Consider the following 8,946-nt stretch of genomic DNA (forward strand, 5'->3'; position numbering starts at 1 on the left):
TTTTTACCAGTTTTTTTTACATTTCCCCCTTTCCCCCCAATTTTTCCTCTATTTTCCCTTTTTCCCCAATTTTTCCCTCCATTTCCCTCTTTTTCCCATTTTTTTCTCTTTTTCCTCTGCTTCTCCTCCCTTTTTTCCTTTTTCTTCCCCCTTTTTCCCCATTTCCCCCAATTTTTCCTCTGTTTTTCTTTTCCCCCCTTTTTTCCCAATTTTTTCTCTTTTCCCCCCAATTTTTCGTCCATTTCTCCCAATTTTTTCCCTCCATTTTCCCCCCAATTTCCCACTCTTTTCTTTCCTATTTTTCCCATTTTCCTCCCCAAATTTCCCCCTTTTTTCCCAATTTTCCCTCCATTTCCCGCCCTTGTTTTTCCGATTTTCCCGTTTCCCTCCTTTTTTTCCCCCACCATTCTCCCCCTATTTTTCTCATTTTTCATTTTCCCCCATTTTTCCCCAATTTCCCCTCTTTTTTCCCCTCTTTTTTCCCCAATTTTCCCCCATTTTCCCGGAATTTTCCCACCATTTCACCCTTTTCCCCATTTTCCTTTTTTCCCCTTTTCCCCCCGTTTTTCCCCATTTCTTTCCCCCCCATTTTTTTTCCCCATTTTCCCCTTTTTTCCCTAATTTCCCCCTTTTTTTTCCTTTTCCCCCCATTTTCCCCCTTTCTCCCATTTTTCCCTTTTATCCTCTTTTTCCCCCCATTTCTCCCCCACTTTTTTCCCAACTTTTCCCCCTCTTTTTGTAATTTTCCCATTTTCCCTCCTTTTCCCAACCCGTTCTCCAATTTTTCCCATTTCTCCCCTTTTTCCCCACTTCCCCCATTTCCCCTTTTTCCTCCCTTTTTCCCAATTTTTCCCTTTTCCCAATTTTTTTCCCATTCCCCCCCTTTTTCCCTATTTTTCCCCCTTCCCCCTCTTTTTTTTCCCTTCCTCCCCCCCTTTTTTTCCCCCATTTTCCCGTGGGAAAACCGGGCTGGAAAATTGGGAATTCCCAATCCCATGGGAAAACCGGGCTGGAAATTGGGGAAAAGAGGCTGGAATTCCCAATTTTCCTGCAGGGAAAACCGGGCTGGAAATTCAGGAAAAAATACCAAAATTCCCAATCCCATTGGAAAACTTGGCTGGAAAATTGGGAATTCCCAATCCCATTGGAAAACCTGGCTGGAAAATTGGGAATTCCCAATCCCATTGGAAAACCGGGCTGGAAAATTGGGAATTCCCAATCCCTGCAGGAAAACCGGGCTGGAAAATTGGGAATTCCCAATCCCTGCAGGGAAAACCGGGCTGGAAAATTGGAATTCTCAATCCCTGCCAGGAAAACCGGGCTGGAAAATTGGGAATTCCAATCCCATAGGAAAACCGGGCTGGAAATTTGGGAATTCCCAATCCCTGCCGGGAAAACCAGGCTGGAAATTTTATGAAATCCGGGCTGGAAATTTGGGAAAAGCTGCCGGAATTCTGAATTCTGTGGGAAAAACCGGGCTGGAAATTTGGGAATTCCCAATCCCATGGAAATTTGGAAAACCCGGGCTGGAAATTTGGGAAATCTGGGCTGGAAATTTGGGAATTCCCAATTTCCCTGGAAAACCAGACTGGAAATTTGGGGAAAGCAGCCGGAATTCCGAATTTAGTGGGAAAGCTGAGCTGGAAATTTGGGAATTCCAATCCCTGCAGGAAAACCGGGCTGGGAATGTGGGAAATCCAGAATGGGAATTTGGGAATTCCGGGATGGAAATGTGGGAATTCCAGGATGGGAATTTGGCAATTCCAGGGTGGGAATTTGGGGATTCCCAGCTGGAAGTTTGGGAATTCAGGGGTGGGAAATTGGGAATTCCGGGCCGGTAATTTGGGCATTCTGGGCTAGGAATTTGGGCATTCCGGGCTGGGAATTTGGAGATTCCCGGCTGGAAGTTTGGGAATTCTGGCTGGAAATGTGGGAATTCCAGGATGGGAATTTGGGCATTCCGGGCTGGGAATTTGGGATTTCCGGGCTGGGAATTTGGGAATTCCGGGCTGGGAATTTGGGCATTCCGGGCTGGAAGTCCGGGAACGCCGGGCTGGGAATTTGGGAATTCCAGGCTGGGAATTTGGGCATTCCAGGCTGGAAGTTTGGGAATTCCGGGCTGGAAGTTTGGGAATTCCGGGCTGGGAATTTGGTAATTCCGGGTTGGGAATTTGGGAATTCCGGGTTGGGAATCTGGGGATTCCAGGATGGAAGTTTGGGAATTCCGGGCTGGGAAATTGGGAATTCCAGCCTGGGAAATTGGGAATTCAGGGGTGGGAATTTGGCAATTCCGGGCCGGTAATTTGGGCATTCCGGGTTGGGAATTTGGGAATTCCCGGCTGGAAGTTTGGGAATTCTGGCTGGAAATGTGGGAATTCCGGGCTGGGAATTTGGGCATTCCGGGCTGGAAGTTTGGGAATTCCGGGCTGGGAATTTGGGCATTCCGGGCTGGAAGTCCGGGAACTCCGGGCTGGGAATTTGGGAATTCCGGGCCAGTAATTTGGGCATTCTGGGCTAGGAATTTGGGATTTCCGGGCTGGGAATTTGGGCATTCCGGGTTGGGAATTTGGGAATTCCGGGATGGAAGTTTGGGAATTCTGGCTGGAAATGTGGGAATTCCAGGATGGGAATTTGGGCATTCCGGGCTGGAAGTTTGGGAATTCCGGGCTGGGAATTTGGGCATTCCAGGCTGGAAGTTTGGGAATTCCGGGCTGGGAATTTGGTAATTCCGGGTTAGGAATTTGGGAATTCCGGGTTGGGAATTTGGGCATTCCGGGCTGGAAGTTTGGGAATTCCAGGATGGGAATTTGGGAATTCCGGGTTAGGAATTTGGGCATTCCGGGCTGGAAGTCCGGGAACGCCGGGCACTCACGGCGCACCGCGCGACTCCATCATGCTGCGGCTGCGCGCCTCCAGCCTGGCCGGGACCGGGGAGCCCGAAATTCCCGGAGAGGAGACGGCCCCGGCAGGGGGGGATTCCGGGGAATTCCGGGAATTCCCTGATCCCGCCGGGGATGCAGCGGGAATCTCTGGTCCCAGCGGGGAGCTTCGGTGGGAATTCTCTGCCCCAGGTGGGAACTCCGGGGAATTCCCTGATCCCGGTGGGGATGGAACAGGAATTCCCTGATCCCACTGGGAATTCAACGGGAATTCCCTGATCCCTGTGGGAATTCAGCAGGAATTCTCTGATCCCACTGGGAATTCAACGGGAATTCCCTGATCCCTGTGGGAATTCAGCAGGAATTCCCTGATCCCACTGGGAATTCAATGGGAATTCTCTGATCCCTGTGGGAATTCAGCGGGAATTCCCTGATCCGGTGGGAATTCAACGGGAATTCCCTGATCCCTGTGGGAATTCAGCGGGAATTCCCTGATCCCACTGGGAATTCAATGGGAATTCCCTGATCCCTGTGGGAATTCAGCGGGAATTCCCTGATCCCGGTGGGAATTCAATGGGAATTCTCTGATCCCTGTGGAATTCAACGGGAATTTTCTGATCCCTGTGGGAATTCAGCGGGAATTCCCTGATCCCACTGGGCATTCAACGGGAATTCTCTGATCCTGGCAGGATTTTGGTGGGAATTCTCTGATCCCGGTGGGAATTTGGTGGGAATAATCTGATCCCAGTGGGAATTCTCTGATCCCGGTGGGAATTCTGTGGCAATTCCCTGATCCCACTGGGAATTCTCTGATCCCACTGGGAATTCTCTGATCCACTGGGAATAATCTGATCCCACTGGGAATTCTCTGATCCTGGCGGGAATTCTCTGATCCTGGTGGGAATTCTGTGGCAATTCCCTGATCCCACTGGGAATTCTCTGATCCTGGTGGGAATTCCCTGCTCCCAGTGGGAATTCCCTGCTCCAGGTGGGAATTCAGCAGGAATTCCTTGCTCCCAGTGGGAATTCCCTGCTCCCAGCAGGAATTCCCTGCTCCCAGTGGGAATTCCCTGCTCCAGGTGGGAATTCAGCAGGAATTCCCTGCTCCCAGCGGGAATTCCCTGCTCCTGGTGGGAATTCAGCAGGAATTCCCTGCTCCCAGCGGGAATTCCCTGCTCCAGGTGGGAATTCAGCGGGAATTTCCTGCTCCAGCCCCAGGAGGATTCAGGCCCCAGCTCCCGCTCCCGCTGGGAATGAGGACGGAGCCGCTGCCGCTCCAGCCGGGAACGCCGGGCGCCGCCAGTCCAGGAAAAACCCCGGAATTGCGGAAGCTTCCATGGGATCCGGCCTCATCCAGGTGGGAGCCGCCTCATCCCGGGATTCCTCCTCCTCCCGAGGCTCCTGGAAGGGGGAAAAGCTCTGAAATTCCCCAAAAAACTCCCAGGAATCCCAACGCCATCCCCCCGCTCCAATCCCAGTCCCAGGGGGCTTTTCCCGCTGCAATCCCAATCCCAGAATTCTTTACCTCCCTGCAATCCCAATCCCAGGTTTTTCCACAATCCCAATCCAGGTTTTTCCACAATCCCAATCCCAGAATTCTTTACCTCCCTGCAATCCCAATCCCAGAATTCTTTACCTCCCTGCAATCCCAATCCCAGGTTTTTCCTGGAATCCCAATCCCAGAATTCTTTACCTCCCTTCAATCCCAATCCCAGGTTTTTCCGCAATCCCAATCCCAGAATTCTTTACCTCCCTGCAATCCCAATCCCAGGTTTTTCCTGGAATCCCAATCCCAGAATTCTTTACCTCCCCGCAATCCCAATCCCAGGTTTTTCCACAATCCCAATCCAGAATTCTTTACCTCCCTGGAATCCCAATCCCAGGTTTTTCCACAATCCCAATCCCAGAATTCTTTACCTCCCTGCAATCCCAATCCCAGGTTTTTCCTGAAATTCCAATCCCAGATTTTTTTCGCCCTCTGGAATCCCAATCCCAGATTTTCCTGCAATCCCAATCTCAGATTTTTCCACAATCCCAATCCCAGAATTTTTTTGCAATCCCAATCCCAGGGGGTTTTTCCCTCTGCAATCCCAATCCCAGAATTCTTTTCTTTGCTGAAATCCCAATCCCCGGTTTTTCCGCAATCCCAATCCCAGAATTCTTTACCTCCCTGCAATCCCAATCCCAGATTTTCCTGCAATCCCAACCCCAGGTTTTTCCGCAATCCCAATCCCAGTTTTTTTCTGGAATTCCAATCTCCAATTTTCCCCCTCTGGACTCCCAATCCCAGGTTTTTCCGCAATCCCAATCCCAGAATTCTTTACCTCCCTGGAATCCCAATCCCAGATTTTCCGCAATCCCAATCCCAGGTTTTTCTGCAATCCCAGTCCCAGGGGGTTTTTCCCTCTGCAATCCCAATCCCAGAATTTTTTTCTTTGCTGGAATCCCAATTCCAGGTTTTTTTCCGCAATCCCAATCCCAGAATTTTTTACCTCCCTGCAATCCAATCCCAGATTTTTTTGCAATCCCAATCCCAGTTTTTTTCCGCAATCCCAATCCCAGAATTCTTTACCTCCCTGCAATCCCAATCCCAGGTTTTTCCTGGAATTCCAATCCCAATTTTTTTCGCCCTCTGGAATCCCAATCCCAGATTTTCCTGCAATCCCAATCCCAGATTTTTCCGCAATCCCAATCCCAGGTTTTTCTGCAATCCCAGTCCCAGGGGTTTTTTCCCTCTGCAATCCCAATCCCAGAATTTTTTTCTTTGCTGGAATCCCAATCCCAGGTTTTTCCGGAATCCCAATCCCAGAATTCTTTACCTCCCTGCAATCCAATCCCAGATTTTCCTGCAATCCCAACCCCAGGTTTTTCCGGAATCCCAATCCCAGAATTCTTTACCTCCCTGCAATCCCAATCCCAGATTTTCCTGCAATCCCAACCCCAGGTTTTTCCGCAATCCCAATCCCAGGTTTTTTCTGGAATTCCAATCTCCAATTTCCCCCCTCTGGACTCCCAATCCCAGGTTTTTCCGCAATCCCAATCCCAGAATTCTTTACCTCCCCGCAATCCCAATCCCAGGTTTTTCCACAATCCCAATCCAGAATTTTTTACCTCCCTGCAATCCCAATCCCAGATTTTTTTGCAATCCCAATCCCAGGTTTTTCTGCAATCCCAATCCCAGAATTTTTTCCCTCCCTGCAATCCCAATCCCAGGTTTTTCCTGGAATTCCAATCCCAATTTTTTTTGCCCTCTGGAATCCCAATCCCAGATTTTCCTGCAATCCCAATCTCAGGTTTTTCCACAATCCCAATCCCAGAATTTTTTACCTCCCTGCAATCCCAATCCCAGATTTTTCCGCAATCCCAATCCCAGGTTTTTCTGCAATCCCAATCCCAGGGGTTTTTTCCCTCTGCAATCCAATCCCAGAATTTTTTTCTTTGCTGGAATCCCAATCCCAGGTTTTTTCCGGAATCCCAATCCCAGAATTCTTTACCTCCCTGGAATCCCAATCCCAGATTTTCCTGCAATCCCAACCCCAGGTTTTTCCGCAATCCCAATCCCAGTTTTTTTCTGGAATTCCAATCTCCAATTTTCCCCCTCTGGACTCCCAATCCCAGGTTTTTCCGCAATCCCAATCCCAGAATTCTTTACCTCCCTGCAATCCCAATCCCAGGTTTTTCCACAATCCCAATCCCAGAATTTTTTACCTCCCTGCAATCCCAATCCCAGATTTTTCCGCAATCCCAATCCCAGGTTTTTCTGCAATCCCAATCCCAGGGGTTTTTTCCCTCTGCAATCCCAATCCCAGAATTTTTTTCTTTGCTGGAATCCCAATCCCAGGTTTTTTCCGGAATCCCAATCCCAGAATTCTTTACCTCCCTGGAATCCCAATCCCAGATTTTCCTGCAATCCCAACCCCAGGTTTTTCCGCAATCCCAATCCAGTTTTTTTCTGGAATTCCAATCTCCAATTTTCCCCCTCTGGACTCCCAATCCCAGGTTTTTCCGCAATCCCAATCCCAGAATTCTTTACCTCCCTGCAATCCCAATCCCAGGTTTTTCCACAATCCCAATCCCAGAATTTTTTACCTCCCTGCAATCCCAATCCCAGATTTTTCCGCAATCCCAATCCCAGGTTTTTTCTGGAATTCCAATCTCCAATTTTCCCCCTCTGCAATCCCAATCCTAGGTTTTTCCGAAATCCCAATCCCAGACTCTTTTCCTCTCTGGAATTCCAATTTGTTTGGATTTTGGGGTTTTTAGGGTTTTTTTTTTCCCTCTGGAATTCCAATCCCAGGTTTTCCTGTGATCTCAATCCCAGATTTTTCCCCACTCTGGAACTCCAATCCCAGAATTGTTTTGCCCTCCCTGAAATCCCAGTCCCAGATTTTTCTGCAATTCCAATTCCAGGGATTTTTCCCCTCCAGAATCCCAATCCCAAATTTTTCTGTGATCCCAATCCCAGATTTTTCCCCACTCTGGAACCCCAATCCCAGAATTGTTTTCGCCCCTGGAATTCCAATCCCCAATTTTTTCCCTCCTCTCTGGAATCCCAATCCCAGATTTTTCTGGAATCCCAATCCCAGGTTTTTCGGGAATCCCAATCCCAGGTTTTTCGGGAATCCCAATCCCAGATTTTTCTGGAATCCCAATCCCAGATTTTTCTGGAATCCCAATCCCAGGTTTTTCGGGAATCCCAATCCCAGGTTTTTTGGGAATCCCAATCCCAGGTTTTTCCGTACAATCCCAGGTTTTTCCGTAATCCCAATCCCAGGTTTTTCGGGAATCCCAATCCGAGATTTTTCGGAAATCCCAATCCCAGCTTTTCCTGCAATCCCAGGGGGTTTTTCCCTCTGCAATCCCAATCCCAGACTCTTTTCCTCTCTGGAATTCCAATTTGTTTGGATTTTGGGATTTTTAGGTTTTTTTTTTCCCCTCTGGAATTCCAATCCCAGGTTTTCCTGTGATCTCAATCCCAGATTTTTCCCCACTCTGGAACCCCAATCCCAGAATTGTTTTGCCCTCCCTGAAATCCCACTCCCAGATTTTTCTGCAATTCCAATTCCAGGGATTTTTCCCCTCTGGAATTCCAATCCCAAATTTTTCTGTGATCCCAATCCCAGATTTTTCCCCACTCTGGAACCCCAATCCCAGAACTGTTTTTGCCCCTGGAATTCCAATCCCCAATTTTTTCCCCCCTCTCTGGAATCCCAATCCCAGTTTTTTTCTGGAATCCCAATCCCAGGGTTTTCCTGGAATTCCAATCCCAATTTTTGTTCTCCCCTCTGGATCCCAATCCCAGGTTTTTTCTGGAATCCCAATCCCAGGGTTTTTTTCTCAATCTGGAATTTCAATCCAGGTTTTCCTGGAATTCCAATCCCCAATTTTTCCCCCCTCTCTGGAATCCCACTCCCAGGTTTCTTCTGGAATCCCAATCCCAGGTTTTTCCTGGAATTCCAATCCCAATTTTTTTTTCACCCTCTGGAATCCCCAATCCCAGGTTTTTCCTGGAATTCCAATCCCAATTTTTTTTCTCCCCTCTGGATCCCAATCCCAGGTTTTTCGGGAATCCCAATCCCAGATTTTTCGGGAATCCCAATCCCAGGTTTTTCCAGAATCCTAATCCCAGATTTTTCTGGAATCCCAATCCCAGGTTTTTCCGGAATCCCAATCCCAGATTTTTTCCAGAATCCCAATCCCAGGTTTTTCCAGAATCCCAATCCCAGATTTTTCTGGAATCCCAATCCCAGGTTTTTCCAGAATCCCAATCCCAGATTTTTCTGGAATCCCAATCCCAGGTTTTTCGGGAATCCCAATCCCAGATTCTTCCGGAATCCCAATCCCAGGTTTTTCCGGAATCCCAATCCCAGATTTTTCGGGAATCCCAATCCCAGGTTATTCGGGAATCCCAATCCCAGGGTTTTCGGGAATCCCCATCCCAGGTTTTTTCGGGAATCCCAATCCCAGATTTTTCCGGAATCCCAATCCCAGGTTTTTCGGGAATCCCCATCCCAGGTTTTTCCCCCACTCTGGAATTCTGGTGTCCCATTAATCCAAACCCAAACTC

Source organism: Anomalospiza imberbis, unplaced genomic scaffold (genome assembly GCF_031753505.1).
Source record: "Anomalospiza imberbis isolate Cuckoo-Finch-1a 21T00152 unplaced genomic scaffold, ASM3175350v1 scaffold_94, whole genome shotgun sequence".
In the NCBI taxonomy this organism is placed as follows: domain Eukaryota; kingdom Metazoa; phylum Chordata; class Aves; order Passeriformes; family Viduidae; genus Anomalospiza; species Anomalospiza imberbis.